We start from the raw sequence: 19,503 nt of genomic DNA on the forward strand, positions 1-19,503 counted from the left end.
AATTAATTCATACAGAGGCCATTATCAAATATTTCTTGTAAAACTTTTATTTTTCTCACTGAGACGCAGTTAGGAAGTTTTATTCATCCACATTCTGCACAACATCCCATTCTTTTCTCCTCTTATCACTAGTAAAGCAGTAAAGACTTACATTGCTTCTCTTGTGGCTCATCGACTGAAAATTACAACCAAAAGCTGCACAATGCGGCAGCGTATATTATATTCTGTGTTGTGTTGCGTTAAAAATAGCAATATGACAGTGTCAGTACACAGTAGAATCCCCAGAGTTAAATCAACTCTGCTCAGAGTACATATGGTCCCTCTCTAAATAGTGTTAAAGTAACACTGAAGCAGAGTTAAAGTTAATGAGATAATTAAGCAATTAATAAGGCTGTGACTGAAGTCAGTTGTAGTTCTTGTGTTTCTATTTTCTTCAGTGATTCTGCTTGTTAACAGCAGGTGTTCATCACTAATGCACAATCATCACTTAATTAATTGCTTAATTATCTCATTAACTCTGCTTTAGTGTTATTTTAAGACTATTTAGAGAGAGACCATATGTACTCTGAGCGGAGTTGATTTAACTCTGGAGATTTTGCTGTGTAGAGCAGTGAGTGAGTCACTGATATAGAACGCAAACAAAATGGCGCCACCCATTGTCCAAATATGTCATGGATTTTTCAATAACGTAAATCTTTCACGGGTTTTCTACAACATATTTCAGTAAGAGACATAATTTACATTATATTAAACCATACAAGTCTTAACACCAGGGGTTCCCTTTAATATTACAAACCATATATTTTCTGGTTTCTGATATCAGAAATAAGGATTTTGTTTTCACAATAAATGGTCTATTCAGTTTATATTTTGCATTTAAACATGTACTCACAAAAACGTTTATCACAAAAGACTCCAGATGATATATCATCACCATATGCATTTATTTGATCAAGAACACAGTAAAAATAGTAATATCATGAAATGTTATTACAATGACCCCACACTTTTGAATGGTAAGGTTTATACTGTGTTGTGCATTCTATAACACACACAGTTAGAAGATCTCTCAGAATGATTTTTCAGATTTATAACATTAACTCGAACTGGCATTCACATTCACAGTGGCACATACACACACACTCCTTCTCAAATGACCCTCCACTTCTACTCCTTTGGGCTTTCGGTCACCACGGGCAGAGTAACTGAGGAGCTCGTCCATATAAACGATCTTATTTATGATGCTTGGCATTAATTAATCATTAATGATGCATAGAGACTGACTCATTCCCGAAGTGTAACGATCGGATCAGTTGAACACATGGCAGCTGGTGTGGATGATAATGACAGCAGGCTACAGGCCAAAAGGAGTCAGAGAGAGGGTGAATGATACGGGCCAAAGGTTAGATAAGGAAGGGGTCATTATTAGAGAAGACAGTTGGGTGTTAATGAATTGGAATAGAGAGGGTATGTGATGTCTGATACAAATTGGTTATGGAAATGTGTAGATGCATGATTAGACTGAGCCAGTTTTTAATGCAGTAGAAAATTCTTAAAGGACCATCATTAAGATTATACATTTTGGTTTTGCCTAGGATTTTACAGTGGATGTCATCCAAATCATTATCGTAAAGGTCAATAAAAGAAAAAAGACATGTAATTCATTAATATAACCTACTATGTACATTTTGCATCCCCTAATGTCCATATCCTCATCATAACAGACCGATTGAGAAACACTGAATTTGCTGACTTGAGGTGAAATTTCTGCCATATTCACAACCTGTTACAAAAACCTCAATCTTAGACCAATGTTTTTGATTCACTGATGCAGAAGAGAAACATTTTCCTCTGTTAAATCAGTACTACTCATACAAGAGCATGTAAATTGCAGTCAGTTTGCCAAATAAATACATAAATAAAAATAAAAGCCACAGCAGTTGTTCTTTGTCCTCTGAGGAGGTCAAACTAAATAAGTCTAATAACTGATAGTCAAATTCAATGGAAGGATTTTGTAGCTTCTTAGCACAGAATTAACCCAACACACCACCAACTGTGATGGGTTACATTCAGAAGGAAACATGAGCTAAGACGGGAATAACTGTTTGTTTTGGACACCACAGGAAACCCATCTCCCTCAGTGACATCCCTTGAAACATAAATCCACATGGAAGTGTCCCTCTCATGAAATTCCATGCTATCTTACTTGCAGCTTATTTTCTTCAAATTCATATCACATAGGCTACAACAGCAGAAATAGGAGCATCTTGGCAATTTCCAGCAGTTAAAATTCAACTCAGTGCCATAATCTTACCTCAGAGCGGTCAAGGACTGGCGTGCTGTAGATCCAGGCACCCTGTGGTCTTCAGGGCAAAGGTGATCACACAAAGTTCACCCTTCAAACTAGCAGCCAAATCTTTTTTGCAAGAGATGCCTTCAGGGTCTCCCACTGCTCAGCCCTGGACCCTCTCATCTAAAGGGTATTTTTCATCATTTTTAATCTTATCATATATCTGACAGATTTCTCTCCTGCATCTATGCTCTTCTCCTCTCTCTCTCTCTCTCTCTCTCTCTCTCTCTCTGTCTTTCTGTTTCTCCCAATATCTCCTCACACTCACACAGCTGCATTCAGTCCATGTTAATTCTTGTTCTCTCCTCCGTCATTGTTCTCTCTCAGGGGAATGGATGAGGTCTGACCTTGGGGGTCTCCTGTTTTAAATTCTCTTGGCTGCTCTGTTTACCCCGGGCCCCTCCTCTCCTCCTTGTCCCTCTCCAGGACTCATTGCTGGCAATTGATAAAAACAACAGCTTGAGAAAAGAGTTAAATCTTAAATAGCTCTAGCTGGACAAACAGGAGATGTTTTTTTTTTTTTTTTGTCATGAAAAGGAATGCTAACATTGTTAATTGCAACATACTGATTGCTACAAAAAATTTAACAGTTGCATGGTGATGGAAGAGATATGTTGTGATTTTAAAGGCTCATCATTACCGCCACACCAGTGAGAATAATTTATGACGAGGGGCTTGAGATAAAATGGTGCCAGTATCAGATGTTCTGTATCTGATCTACCGTTCTGCTTGCCAGCGTGTCCTTTAGCGCTGAGCTCCTGTTATTGCTGCTGTCAGCGTGTTGCTCAGCATGCATTGTAAATTGGGTTGACATGATATGGCAATCCTTGGGATATAATAAATGCCGGGAAAAATATTGAACCTCAGTAAAAAAATTTAAACTCATCAAATCTCATTCAAATATTGGCAAAACTGCAATAACATTGATCATTTTTTAGCTAGTTGTGAAAGGTACATTTAAAATAAATAAATTCAAAAGTAAAAAAGTAATTAAATTCTTGAAAATGTTCTATGGAGGATTTTGTTTTATATTTCTTTGTCTTTTAAGTTGCTTGAATAATTTTCAGTTGTCTGTAGAGGTCATTTTTCTTTACTTTTGTATGATATATGACTTTTTTGTGTAAAAGCTAACTTTTACAAATAGAATGGTCTCTATCACGCAAAATTGGACCAAAGAAAAGTATCTCTTTCGAAATGCAGGTACTACTGAATGACTCATTGGCAAAACACCGTAATAATGCTTTTTACGGAAGGTCTTGTTTATGGCAGAACAACATAAACTGCTAAGATCCATTGGACAGAGGTGAAATATAGAGTGCACTTGACCCTGGGCCTCTCAAGTACCGCCATCACTCTACTTCCTGCCCTCATAGCTATGCTGGCATGGCTTGGGGAATGTGCGTCCACCCTCCGATTCAGTATGCAAACTTTCCAAAGTCTCCTTGAATTTGCCAACAGCAGTTGGCATTCAGATGCAAATGGTGTGACAAGCCTCTTTCATGGGGAAGACCTTTATCTGCCAGCTAGTTTAAAGTGAGGTGGGGGGATATGTGGATTCTCCAGTTGAATACTGTACATCAGGCCCTTTTGTGGCAAACTGTGGCCAAAGGGACTTGCGTCGGATTTGGTCAACGTCAGTATCCATCATTCCCTACTTGTTTGGAGTGGAACATATACGCCATGGCACCTACAACAATTGATTCGCACGTTTTAATGATGCTGTGAGCAGTTGCAGAGGGGCATTTTCCTTGGGCAAATATTGAGCATACAATTATCGAGAGCAAATTGTGTTTTCTACCTTGATCAGCAGTATGATAAACAGCCGAAAAGCTGTATGTCAGCACTGTGTGAACACAGAGGGCTTGTAAATCATACGTTTAAACTAATTAGACTGGTCAGAGTCAACACCTTGAGTCCTGTAATCGCCACTGACATGTAACCCTTAGAGACACATCACATGACTATGCTGACAAGCAGAAGAGAGCAAATCAGAATTAAATCAGAGTTACAGAGAATGGCTAAAGTAGCCTATTCTCTTGAGTTAATGAGATACTAACTTAAAGCGGAACTCAGTAAGATTTGCGAAGCTCCTCCTACAGGTTCCTTCAGTGAATCACACTGTCGTAAATACTCCAAGCGCAGCTCTGGACTACAACGCTCACCAGCGCAGTAGTTTTGCAAATACAGTACAAGAAATCTTGATGGAGGTGGGTAATTTTCGAAATTGTCTTATAACGTCATAATATATACATTGTTTTTGAATTACCGTAAAGCACTTTGTCACTCTCGCGTGAACGTGAACATGAGGCGAGATTGTGTCGGGTTGGCGCAGCTCAACTTGCAAGTGCTGTTTTCTGGTGTAGACGTGCCAGAGGGGGTTAGTGCACGCCTCAAACACACCACTATAAGTAAATTAACCATCGTAAGGACTTAGAAAACTATTTATGAAGGTAAAAAAGTTACTTAGTTCTGCTTTAAAGGAATATTAATGCTCAAAGAACAGCATTTGTGGCACAATTAATCATCAACTTTTCTTTAAAGAAATCTTTTACAGTGATTTTACAGAATTTTTATTTTATAGAAGTTCTGTATAAGCATATAAAAGTGTAAGTGTATTTGAGCTTCTTTGGACTGATATCTGAGTTTATGATGAGCCTCTTCTTTCAACTTCAAACAACACCAAATAAAGGTCAGAAAAAGCGTTAATCATGATAATCGCCTTCTTGATATCATAGTGGCTAATAATGAACAGATGAAAAGCCGTGTTTTGGTGATTGCTTTGAACACGGATGGCACTGACAATTTTCAAACAAGGAAAAAAAGAAGCAAAATATCAAATGCATCAAAGATAAGAATTTTTTTTTAGCTGAATATGATTGAAAAGTGTTTTGAACTAAATATGTGCACTGTGTGTTATATGAGGCTAAAAATAACCTCCAACTAGACAGGAACCCTAGGTACTGCTAATTGTTGTTGCCCCAACTAATTGCAGCATCTAACCGGTGACTGATTAACAAAATGTACCTCCGTCAGGAGCAGAGGAATCCAGTTCCCGTCCTCTGTATCCGTCGGCAACCATATGGCATGCACTAGGCAAGCGTGGTGGTCCTGAGCCCTGTGGCCAATGGGGGATATTTGTAGGGGTCACCCTGGTGTCTAAGGCCACTTTATCACCCTCCGTCTGTCTTGTGACAGAAGGACAGAGGGGCCACATACAGTGGGGTCCAAAATTCTGAGAACGAAGATGGGAATCTCTGATTCAGTATCTAATTTATGAAAAAATGGGGAATGTTCAAACAAAGAAACTTTGGAGCTCATGGAGCTTGAGTGTTTTTGCCTTTAAAGCAAACAGGGGACAAATCCCTCTTAAAAAAATCAAATGGAAATTTTTCATGATTTTTTTTACTCAAATTATTATGTAGATAATATAATGACAAAATTGGATAGTAAATGCAAAAGAGATTTATTCTTAGTAGTAGACCCAAATATCTTTGGCCCTTGCAAACTATCAGCAGTGCTATGATTGTGCCTCTAAGGGTTTCAGGTGGACCCCAGATATCTGTGCCTTAACAAGCAACTAAAGGAGAAAATAGTTTCTGGTAAATGTTTCAGCCTAAAAAAGAAAGGTGTTTTTCCACCACTATCTGCCAGGAAAATCCTTCAAAATCTTTCCTATAGCACTGGCTCCACTCTATTCTGACAAAAGAGGGAGTAAGAAAGATGTAAGTTGTACCTTACTTATGTGACTGAAACTGAGAGCAGGACTGCTCATCAAAATGTTCATCACATTAAAGTACTATGAATATCCATATTAAAACTCAGCATATACAAATACATTAAATTAATTTGTAAGATTTTATGTATATAACATCTACTCTGAGTCTGTAGTGAAAGATTTATTTGTTTGTATTGAACACTTAGTATCAGCTTTCAGCTAACTTTACAATCTGCTTTCTGCCACGCTACAGGATGCAGTTCATGTCATTAATTTTCTTTTAATTACTTCCAATTTTTCTTGTCTTCTCTAAATGACTTGGGGGAGAGGGGAAGGGTAATGGCCCTGACTTAATGATGATTACAGACAATATTGGTTTCTTATTTCAGTAAGCTTGCTCAGTGGTGAATACAAATAAACACATAAATCTTTATGTTCACACAGCAAATGCTGTGTGCATCGTGCCTCAAACAGAAATAACAAGCATCACTTCACCAAAGTCTACGTAATAAATCGCTAATGAAAATGGCTACAAATGACAAAAATTAGTGTAATGTCCCTAATCCTCACCCCCATCCGGGTCACGGCACCAATGTAACCCCTCCGGTTTTACTCGCACCGCTCCGAATAGGATTCAAACCTGTGTTTCTGGCATGGGAGCCGTGCACGCTAACAAGGATGCTAAAGACTGCATCCTCTAGCACCAGTCGCTAGTGCACCTCTTGAGGCCAGGGGAGTGAGGTTTTACTCGCACAGCTCTTACTAGCAGGCCTCCGATACTAACTCTCAAAAATATTAAAATGAACTAAAATAAAAATGGTTGAAATGGAGAATGATAGCCAAAACAAACCTTTGTTGCTCTGCCAACAAAAAGAGTGCATTGTCTTCAAGCAACACAAAGTAGTGGTGTTTTGTTCCTGAATAAATTACAATTTGGTTGAATGAATGATTCAATGACTCACTCTTATAGATGGTCAATTATTTAGTTCCTGAATGAATCAGTGTTTTGAACAAATTGGTTGAATGAATTATGAACTAAAACTAAACTGGAATGTTGAAATCAAAATACACAACAAAATAAAAACAAAATAACCCCAAATTGCAGCTTTTAAAATGCAGCTCCCTCCGTTCACTGAAACCATCTTCAGTATTCAACCCACAAAGGAGCACTTGCAGCTCACAGCAGCAAGTGTAATTATCACATTCAACGCCTCTGACCCCTGTGGATTCCAGCACAGGAACATTAACAGTAATTCACATGGGCTTTCCACTGTCAGTGTGGCCACTGTGGGGATTTTCTAATCTTTGCTGGAGATGGTCCCTGGGGATGTGTGGCTGGTTGGTATTTTCCTTTTCTGACTTTCCTTATCCTAATCCTCTGCTCCTTCTCCCTTCCTTCTCTTTGTGGTTAGATTAGCAGGCTTAGCGGTAGCCCCTCCAAAATCTATACATGTTACAGGCCTCATTGCCAAAAACACACAAGGGCTTTAAGAACTGCAGGGATGGATGGGAACTTGAAAAGAGGAATTAGACAAGGTCCGATGCCCAGCACACTGACCCGAGATTTCATAAGATATCTCAGCTAATCAGATATAAAGTGTTTTGATTGTGTATGGATATTTTAATGAAAAGAAAAAGTTAATGAAACATGAAAACGTTTTGAAATATGGACCTAATGTACCGATACTGTATGGAATTAATAAGCTAATTTTTCCTAATAAGAAAAGGAACCACATCAAAATGTTGAGAAGTGAACTCTGTTTAACTAAACAGCTTCTTTAAAAAAAATTTTTTAAAAATCACAGCTTAAAACTTGCGATGTGTCTAAATGTTTCTAAAATCTGGATAGTGTGATAAAAGGACCATCTTCTTAATCATGCTCTATTTTGGGTACAACTGAGGCAAAACAAATGTCCAACCATTGGCATGTTGCTTATACCAACAACTCTCACAGCTAAAGCATTATATAACTTTCTCGGTTTCTTTTTTTCAGTATTGGAAATATAGCTTATTTAATATGCCACTGTAGCTTCAGACAGACAAAGTACTAAGAATGTATTCCTGGACAGTTCTTATTGCTATCATCAGTTCCTGTCTTGCAGAATTTGTCCTTAATGTGTAATCCATATCGAAAGTGGTTTCTCACACTCACATAACCACAAACACACACATTTAATGGAAATAAATCCACCCACTGTCACACACAACTGCCAAATTGATAAAACATCTGGTGAAAATCATTAATTCTCATTTCCATCTCTTTGTGTTTTAATTGTACAGGAATGTTTTTAATCATATCACCAATAACCCATGACTGGCACCCATAGAACTCAGAATTGGTCCTCCTGTCAATCATAAAATTCTACAAATGCTCTGCCTGCTTATTTATTGGTGTCTTAAATATTTTGGATATTTGGAAGAATCAATGACAAGACATGCAGCCAAAAACATAGAAAACATAGTATTCCTGTTGCACAAGGAGTAGGTCAACAGAGCATGGCATTAACAACATGGCTTTGATTTGTCAGGGAATCTCAATGAAATGCATTTACTCAATGTAAGCGGCTTTAGATAAAAACATCTGCCAAATGAATGAAAATGGAACAAGGTTGGAAAATATATGCCATTTCCCAAGGTAGTATTACACAGTTCCCACATACAATACTGTATATACATTAAGCGAATACAGTACCTAATCATTGCACGGTATCCGGTTACAATAGCCACTTTTTCCCTCCATTTGGTAACTGGCCATTAATGTGGAGTCATTGAACTAAAGCCCATTTCGTTAATGATGCTGTCATTGGGGCCCCATGTCTGCATCTTTTACCCTGTGGCGAGACTGGACCTTCTAAACTGCCCCTTTGATGATCGTAATCTGTAATCCATAAAAAGACTATTACCATTCCCACAATTTCCACTGCTTTTCCCCTCCATTTACTTCCCTGCAGATAACAATGGTCGTTACGTTCACATATAGAACAGTGCAGGTTGTTACCACCAATAATTGAGAGGTTCGAGTAGAATCTGCTTGAGGGAGGAAAGGGCTACAGTACTTGATGAGAGACAGAGTTTGACCCAGCCTTTATAAAACAGGCAATACATTGCATTAGTGAATGACTCCACAGACACACAGTCATGGCTTCGACATTAGGTTGAGTGAACAGCAATATGGGTCTTACAGTTCAGGCCATTCAGTTAATGACCCTGAACGCTCACAAGCTGATATGATCAGTGGCCCTGTGCCTAACATGGATGAATGCATAAGTACAGCAGATTTGAGGCTTAAAATAGAGTATGCAAATAAAATAATCAAGACTAAATTTTAAAACCACAGAAAAGGGTAAGAGGAATTATTCACTTACTCTCAACATTACACACCCAATAAGCTTCTAGTCTGTCGCTAATCTCTATCTAAACCTATTAAAGTAATTAGCAAAGCAGCGGGAAAGTTGTCCATTTTGATAACTCTCAAAGGAAAAGGGTAATTATCAGGGTTTGAGCGTTTTTGCCAGAGGAGAGAGAGACAGTTAGACGGTTCCTCTGATGACAGCCAAAAAGTGTTGCGAGACAAAGTGCGTATGATTTCCCACTGACCTGCCAGGCTAACCCTCTCACACAAACAGGAGGTTTTTCAGACGTCCCCATACACACTGGGACGCATGTGGTGTACCTTTGTGTGTGGGATGTCTGTTGGCACAATCTACGTTGCTTCATTGGGCGCCTTTTTTAAAAAGTGGGCACATCGCCCAATGTTGACAAAGCAGGGTATCTCCTGCTGTCTGGTTGTTTCTTGTGCACCGAGTGTAAAGAATCAATTATCCCAGCACACAGCTCACCATTTTAATATCTGACTCCTAATTAGATTGCAGGGTAATATCCCTGATTAAAGTATATCAGGGTTTTTTAATATATACATTAAAATTCAAAAGTTTTTTTCAGTAAGTTTTTTTTTAAAGGTGCCCTAGAACTTTTTTTTTAAAAGATGTAATATAAGTCTAAGGTGTCCCCTGAATGTGTCTGTGGAGTTTCAGCTCAAAATACCCCATAGATTTATTTTTATTCATTTTTTTAACTGCCTATTTTGGGGCATCATTAGAAATGAGCCGATTCAGGGTGTGTGGCCCTTTAAATCTGGTGCTCCACGCCCCAAGAGCTCGCGCTTGCCTTAAACAACATAAACAAAGTTCAAACAGCTAATATAACTCTCAAAATGGATCTTTACAAAGTGTTCATCATGCAGCATGTCTAATCGCGTAAGTACAGTGTTTATTTTGATGTTTACATTTGATTCTGAATTAGTTTGAGGCTATGCTCCATGGCTAACGGCTAATGCTACACTGTTGGAGAGATTTATAAAGAATGAAGTTGTGTTTATGCATTATACAGACTGCAAGTGTTTAAAAATGAAAATAGCGACGGCTCTTGTCTCTGTGAATACAGTAAGAAACGATGGTAACTTTAACCACATTTAACAGTACATTAGCAACATGCTAACGAAACATTTAGAAAGACAATTTACAAATATCACTAAAAATATCATGTTATCATGAATCATGTCAGTTATTATTGCTCCATCTGCAATTTTTCGCTATTGTTCTTGCTTGCTTACCTAGTCTGTTGATTCAGCTCTGCACAGATCCAGACGTTCTGCCTTTCATAATGTTGGGAACATGGGCTGGCATATGCAAATATTGGGGCGTACACACGACTGTTACGTAACAGTCGGTGTTATGTTGAGATTCGGCTGTTCTTCAGAGGTCTTCTAAACAAATGAGATTTATCTAAGAAAAAGGAAACAATGGAGTTTGAGACTCACTGTATGTATTTTCCATGTACTGAACTCTTGTTATTTAACTATGCCGAGGTAAATTCAATTTTTGAATCTAGGGCACCTTTAAAGGAATTATTACTTTTATTCAGCAAGGATGCATTAAATTGATCAAAAGTGACAGTAAAGACATTTACAAGATTACAAAAGATTTCCATTTCAAATAAATGCTGAACTTTTTGAACTTTCTATAAGAAACCTCACACACATTTATATATATAACTGATCATAGTAAGAAAAAAAAAGAGCTGCAAAGTCATCCTCTTTAAAGTTTTATATTATATTAAGTTATTATCATGTATATTTTACATATAAAGCAAAAAATGAGATAAAGTTGGCACACTATGGCTCCAAAGGTAACATTTCAAGCACATTTTGTTATTTTTTGGTTGAACTTTGAGCAACTTGCAAGCGATGTGTGTGCTTTTGTTTTGTGTTTGCTATGTATATTTTTGTGCATGTATATGATTAAGCTTGTACTATATCATACAACATTATACATTATCTTCTGTCATTTTAATAGATTTTTTTTACTCCATTTGACTCTGTTAAGAATAAATATACTCCCATTTGCTGCAAGAAACCCCCTTTTAAAACTTTTAGTCAGCCAGTGCTTATGCCCATTATGTAAACAGCAAGGTTTTATGGGGAGAGACTTAGAAAGACCAAAGGATTTTATGCAATAATGTGCAAGAATGAAAAACTTCAAGGGCTTGTTGGAAGTGAAAATTATAAAAATATATATATCAACACATCCACTATCTCTTTGAAGAGTTCTTTCCCTTTCTTCCAGGTTGCAGTTGCTGTTTTATCTTGCTGTGCTGAAGGCGCATTAAAAAAAAAAGAGTCTGAAAGGGGACGAGAGGTGAAGTATACAGACTTTCTTTTGAAGTATACGATCATGCCTCAAACAGAATAGCTGAATATAGCTGTTTCCTGTAACACCACCAAGCAAAAACCCTTAGTACACAAACAGTAATCCAAGCCTCAAATTCAAATCTGCTGATAGACAGCTCCTTCGATTCTTACAATTCATTAAGATGCGGTAAATCTCTAGGGTGTGATCTGTCAATGCTCCACCTCGAGATCAACACCACAGATGCTGATGTAATTATGTACAGAACTGAAAACGCATTAGTCCTTGGTTTGGTCTTGATTATGTCCAGAGGGTAGGTCTCTCTTCATAGCTCATGAAAACTACATTACTTTACACACTCGTGAAGACAAGACATCACAGGATCCTGAGCTACTGATCTTCCCTGTCTCCCACTGCCTAGGTGGCTATTAGTGACTCTGGCAGCTATTTAATATAAATGAGGACTCGAAATAGTGTGATGGGCAGAGATGCTCCTGAACGTGGGTTCTTATGAAGGCTGTGCATCATTACTCAGTGCACAGCTAACTGTGTAATGGGCTGTTTGTTCGACTCACTGCAGGATACATGGCAAGATAAAAACTAATAGGCCCCGTTCTATTTCTGTTCTGGGGCTGTGCAGAAACTAGGCAACAATTCAGTCCCAAATCAGTCTTAACCACGCTGCCACCCACAACCAATTATAGCAAACATAACAGAAGACAAGCATAAGGGAGGATGAAGGTCTAAATATTATGCACTTTATCACACAAGCACATATAGGACAATACTTGCTGAACTAAACGATATAGAATGTTTTCTGCTACATTTCAGGGTAGTTAGATTCAGTGTTTACAGAGTAATGCATGTTATGTAATCAGATTACTTTTTTCAAGTAACTAGTAATGTTGAGCATTACTTATTATTATTGTAGTCTCGGACTAAATGTAAGCAAGCATTTATTCATCTTACTTGCACAAAAACAGATTTAGTATTGCATGGAATTAATAAAACAGAGAAATGCAAACTCAGGATATTATGCAAACCTGCAATAATTAAATGTTAAATTACACAAATATACTTTATGTATTTAATCTCACTTTATTATTAACAAGTGTCTTTGCTGCTGACCTTCAATGATCAAATTCAATCATACTAATAAGCAAAAAAGACTTTAAATAAATATCACATTTATGTTTATTTTTTTTTCTTTTATTGCTGAAGTATGTGTTGAACTTTCTTCTCCTGCATCCTATTCTTCTGCAATCCAGAATGGCAACACAGCTGAAAGGTTTGTTTGAGCTGTGCCCTCTACTGTACAGGTGTAAACTTGCATTTCCTTCAGCCTGAGACTTATTCATTTAACTTTTACTGTGAAAGCGCCTTCACATATGCCAAAAATAAACCTTTTTTGCTGTTGTTAAAAACAAACAAGCAAACCAGGTGGTAAAAAAAAGTAATGCAAAACTAACGTAACACATTACTTTCCATGTAAAGTAACTAAGTTACACAATTAGTTACTTTTTTTTCAGGGAGTAATGCAATATTGTAATGCATTTCTTTTAAAAGTAACTTTCCCCAACACTGGTTAGATTAATAACTGAAAGCAATACTAAATTTATTGTTGTGAACCAAATCAATAACAGATTCCGACTTTGGCTTTTGTATCAGATTTATGTTCCCGAACCACTGGCCCGATGATTGAACTTTGATAAACTTGATTGTTTTAACATCTGTGTCTGGGACAGACTATAACTTAGATAACACCTGACAGATCTGTGGGTCCTTTTTTTAATGAAAATCATCCAATATGGCTCATTTCAAGCAAACACTTCCCTCAGATATGAATCTCTCTCTTTTCACATATGCCATTTACCATGATTCACACTTAACATCTGACATTTGCAGTCATCACTCCACCTTTACACTGTCACACTCACACATCTGTTATGATGATATCATGATAAATATATATATATAATTTTTCTAAGTATTTTTCTGAATATATTTATTTGTATTTAATTTTAAATATTTTTTATATTTAAATTATATAAATATTTAAATAAAGCAGTGAAAGCAGTGAAACACAAATATCAGTATCAATTATAAAATATGGGGAAAAGGACCAAAACAAGTTTAAAGTATAAATGTCAGAAATGTGCACATCACCAACTCATTAGTTCTAATTTATGCTGTAGTCTATGTAATAAGAGCTTTATCATTTTCTGGTGCAGACTGGCCCTCAGGCCATGATTGTTTGATTCTGTCTGATCCAGATCTCTCTCAATCGATTCCAGAAGCCTCTCATTCACCCAGTTAATATCTCGATGTGTGCCCAAAAAAAAGCTCCCTTGAGTTAGTGGGGGTTTCTGTACAGTTATTTTGTATCTTTCTAATCATCACACAGTAAAATTTGGATTTAACAATATGAATTGACTTGATTATAATTTGCAATATACATTATATATATATATATATAACATTGTTACGTTATAGGACAGAAATAATATAATCATTCATTAACAATAAAAGGGGTGATATCAACATGATTTTAGATTTAATTTAGTTAGAATTTAATTAAGAAGAATGAACGAATACTGTAAAATAAGTGCGAAAGTAAAGCAAGAAAAAGCAAGAAACATACAATATCTAAGTTGAGAAAACTCAAAAGTTTAAAGCAACAAACTTCAGCAGGTTTTTGAGTATTCAGTTTATACAACAAAACGTTGAGAAAACACAATCTGTTGAATTTTGTCGTCTTAAACTTTTAAGTTCTCAACTTACAGTATCTAATGCAAAATGGCCTTGAGTACATGTAAACTTTTGTTTTGCGATAAATAAGCACTGACGTTTTATCCCCATTCACAAATAAAGACAAAGTGTTCATCTAAAATTACAGCTAAATGAATAAAGCCAACTACAACAATACCAAAGGCTAAAGTGTGATTTGATTCTACTAAAGAAAAAAAACTGGAATACAGATAAACATGCCATCTAAACTAATTGTCCATACTCAAACATTCAAGTTAAGTTTCAGGCCACAAAAACTCTGGTGCATGTGAGAGTAACCAGCTAATCTGCTTTCTTTAGTGAGTTGGGAAAATCCAATTTCAGAAATCTATAATTCCATAAAAGTTAATAAGCAGCCACAAAGCCTGCTGAGCTCCTGAGGGAGCAAGAGATAGACATGGTGAGCAAGAGAAAGCTGGAAAGAGTAATGGCTAGATGTGAGCTGAAGTCTGAGCGAGAACCTATAACTCAGTTGGGAGAACCCTGAGGGTGCGTGATTGAGGAAAACCTCAAGAATAAGGCAAAGAAATGTCTTTTTAAAAATGAGAAAAAAGACACATCTTTACATGTATATGAACAATGTTTTTCAAAGATCAATGAATATCGATAAAAACACTTAGCAGACTCTCTATATTCCCTTATACAGACTCTCTGTTTGCCAGGAGGTGCTTCAGATCACTTTAAGTCACTGTAATTTCCTTTGGTGTGCAGTTCACCATTAGTCCCAATAACTGCCACAATAGTCTTCCAGGGTACGTAATCAAACATCTGCAGCTCATCCCGAATGCTGCAGCCCCCCATTGAACTTTCCCAAGTACTTCCACATCACACCGCTATTCTGTTCCCTCCACTGCTTCCCTATTCCTGCTAAAATATACATAAAAAAATCTTTAGTAGTATAGGTGTGCTAGCTTTGATCACAATGGTCTTATTTGTGATGATAACTGACTTTTACGAGACCTTCTAGACAATACCATCTGCTAAATGCTTTAAAAGGATATAGTTAATTTCAAATTTATAATAAAAGAAATTCAGAAAAATGTCTCAGTGTTTATTTGTCAATACAGTATTCTAATGTTGTGTTGGATTCTTTGACTTCCAGTATGTTCAAAAACAGTTTTCTACATTCTTTACAACATCTTTTGCATTCTGCAGAATAAAGTTTTGGAGTGACATGACCTAATTTTCTTTTTTAGGTGAACTCTTTCTTTAAATGTAAATGTACAGGAAAAATCTGAAACCAAGACTCCTATATCTATAGGCCTATCCAATATACTCATCTCATCTGAGCATCAATGGTCCACTTACTGCTGTTGTGACAGATGTTAATGTTATATGAGACGAGAGATGGATTCTAGTATTGAATGTTCATGGCTGATAGGAGAGAGGTATGGTTTACAGTTGGAGGAGCCAGAGTGATGAGTAATGAGACAAGAGGAACAATGATTATGATGCTTTTGACCCCAAAACTTTGAGCAGGGTATTCCAGTGAAAACATTCACCATTTATTTGATTAGTGAGGGGGAAAACACATTTGATGTTGACTGAAATAAAAATAAAAAATCTCTTTTGATTACACATTCTGATTCTGATCTAAGATTGATGTTCTCTATGTTCTTGGCTGGATGTAATTACAGATCTCCGCTGGATACCTGCCGTATCTTGGCACAGCTCTGTAATAAATATTCACATCACTCTCTGCCTCAGAGGGCACCGCCAGAGGTGCTGTACTCCAAATCACTCATCAAAGACTTCCAGTCACCATTAACATTTAAGACGGTGGGCACCAGGCTCAAATTATACTTTAGATTCATATCAGGCCTTGTTTTGCCCTCAGCAGCTCATGAAAATGAAATCTTGTGTCTCACGTAGACGTGCTGTGGGCTGGTTCGGATTTGTCTTGTGTCCAGACTCTTTGATAAAAATCACTCAGTTCCCATGTAATTTTGCTAGATTTTTGGAATAAAATGTAAATAGATAAATATTAAATGCACAACCTTGTTCGCAGCTTCTCATCATTTTATTTAAATCCTGCACATCTACATCCACAACATCCGACACAGTTCTCAATGTCGGTTTGCGGTTAAGTGTCAAACCTTGTATGTTCTCAAATGAAAAGCCAATTAACTTACTCTAGTACAGGGATGGACAACTCCGGTCCTGGAGGGCCAGTGTCCTGCAGAGTTTATCTCCATCCCTGATAAAAACTCACTTGCCTATAACTTTCTACTAATCGTAAAGACCTTGATTAGCTGGTTCAGGTGTTTTTGATTAGGGTTGGAGCTAAACTCTGCTGGACACTGGCCCTCCAGGACCAGAGTTGTCCATCCCTGCTCTAGTGTTTAAGAAGTGCTAATCAACTTCTCAGCAATGCAAAGATTTAAACTAGAGAAAAAACTGCTCAGTGTCGGTTTTCTTTTAAAAGATCCAGTTTGTCAATTACAAGTTCAAACTTTGCTAACACACTCATGATAACTTATGGCGAAATCATATGATATTGCATGATCATATAAAAACATAAAAACATACACTTTAATAGGTTTTCCAATTACGATCATGGTTAATTCTAGGGGTGGGCCTTCATAGTTAGGTTTAAGGTTGAAACGTACGTTCCCTCTCATGATTTCGCTATTTTGGTCAAATTATGATGACTTCTTGTTCAATCACCAATACAAGAGGTCTGAAAAGACTAGGAGAAACAAACCTAAAAAAGTTTAATAAATTCAAGAAATCCAAGAATCACAATAGTCGACTTCCTCACTGTAAAAAACAATAAGTAAAATTTACTTAATTTTTCTTTCGCAAGTTTTTGCATGCATATTTTTTAGGTAAATTTCAAATATGGAATTAAGTAACTCTACTTAACCAAGATAAGCAAAATTAACAAAGAAAATAAGTAATTTTAACTTGGCCAGTAATAGGTTGAGTAATTTCTACTTTGTTAAAGTTTCTTTTGCAATACATTTTACTGAAACAATATAACACTGAATTAAACCATGCTTTTAAAGTGAATGCTTTACTTAGAAACATCTAAGTAAATAATACAATAGATATGGTGTAGACACCAGACCTCAGTACTTGGGACAATACACAATGACGGTAACTTTATTTTACTATCATGGTTAGATTTAAGATTCAGTAAAGGGTGGGGCTTCATGGTTAGATTTATGTTTGAAATATACATCCAAACACTAGGTTGAACTTTGCATTAAATCCCTGAAGCTACTCTACACCATAAATCTGTTATGTGGACTTTCTCCCTAAAACCAACAATATGCCAGCTTACAGTAGACAAAGGAATCCAAAAATAGGTGGTTTCCAGCTTGTAAATTGGATAAAATCATCACAGGATATGAGACCCTATTGAGGCCGGGACGTACATATGCAAATGAACCCTAAATAGCTCCCACTCAGGAATTAAAAAATTGAGATCAAATTCCTTTTTTTTTTGTGCTGTCAGATGGAGGTCCCAAATGAGCAGTTTCACTCAGCTCTAAAGTTACTGCTGAACTACTTTAAGAAATCTCTGAAAAAAGAAAGAGTATGCATTGGAAGCCTCTGTATGTGTGTATACAGTGAGGGTCCAGAAGCCTGAGACCACCAAAACTGAGATTCAAAATCATTACAACTGAATAAGAAATATTTCACATTCTGCACTATTTCTAGGTCACGAAGTCAAGAAGCAAATTTGTGACATTGACCATGTGAAGCCATTTGTACAGGTCTGATGCACTAAACGTCATATAGGACCTGGTCTACAGCTCTGGTTCAAACGAAAGAAGAGGAAAAGGAGGCCAGTTGTTGTGGGGCTGAGCGGAGACAGAGTGCACATTAAATAATGAATGACTAAGGCACAGATCTCTCAGCCCCCATCACCTTTGTCATTACCTCATATCCTCACATAGCAAACACAAGCGCAAGCTCACTGATGCATATTTTACGCAGCGAATCTCTAGCACGCCAAACATCACTTGCTTCCAGAGACCTACTTGACCCAGAGAGCAGTTCTTCACCATCAAAAATGCAGTGTGAGTCATGTAGCATTTTACAGGGGTGACGACAGACTTTTGTTAAAGTCCTTAAAAGGGCCAAAATCACATACAAACACAGACGTTGTAAGAACCAGTTCAGTCAGACCGCAAATATGAGTAACAAACATTTGAGATACAAAAAGAACAAGAAATATGGCGAGACCAACATGAAGAACCCGAGAAGACAAAACTAAAAATGTTTAATAAATGGGAAGAAATCACAACCAACAACTTTCTTGAATCTCTCAATGGCAATGATTTGGGCTTTATAAGACATTGTTTTGTGGAAAAAAGCATTTTATGAGAATTCAAGAAAAATGGATATAAAATCTCAGTTAAAGAAATTTCAGATATACATACAATTGAGGTTCATGCAATGCAGAATTATGCATATAACAATCTGGAAAGTGCATCAATAATAATTGTCTTTAACAATGGAGAAATATACCTGTGCATCCATTACTGGCATCAAATCTGACAGAGGTGATGGTACCAAGCAGTAATTAGGGACAAAGGCACTTACCTCACTGATGCCCACCTCAGAATCCTTCCTGAGGAAAAGCGAAACAACAGGAGATGTTTAGCTCAGGGATATAATGATCCGTCACCTGTTCGGTCCTCGCCAGACCACCTCTGACTTGACTCCCCCTCTGCCAGCCGTACAAGTGGGCTCTCTCATAGCTGGTCCCCTGATATAGACACACGGAGAGGTGAAAGAAAGGAGGCGTGGTTCTATAGCAGATAAATAAAAGAGGGCGGGAGGGAAAGAAGTCCCTTAATCTACAATTCAATATCGTCCACTCCCCTCTCTTGTTGTCTCTCTTTCCCTCTCTCACACAGTTACTCTTTCCCTCATGCATATTAACACGTCCCTGTTTTCCCTTATTCTCCCACACACATGGGGGAAACTCTATCACTCTCTCTATCTCTCTT

General features: G+C 37.2%; 1 protein-coding gene across 1 annotated transcript in view; it reads right to left on the minus strand.

Moving 5' to 3' along the window:
• The window catches only part of sulf2a (sulfatase 2a), a 31,961-nt gene extending 12,818 nt beyond the window's left edge, over window positions 1–19,143 (minus strand). Inside the window, exons 1-2 of the mRNA XM_067387291.1 lie at window positions 19,094–19,143; window positions 10,678–10,849 (exon numbers count right to left, since the gene is read on the minus strand). The gene's annotated coding sequence lies outside the window, so the exon portion shown is untranslated. The remainder of the gene's footprint in view (window positions 1–10,677; window positions 10,850–19,093) is intronic.
• Window positions 19,144–19,503: the final 360 nt, after the last annotated feature.

This window comes from Chanodichthys erythropterus, chromosome 6, assembly GCF_024489055.1.
Source record: "Chanodichthys erythropterus isolate Z2021 chromosome 6, ASM2448905v1, whole genome shotgun sequence".
NCBI lineage: Eukaryota > Metazoa > Chordata > Actinopteri > Cypriniformes > Xenocyprididae > Chanodichthys > Chanodichthys erythropterus.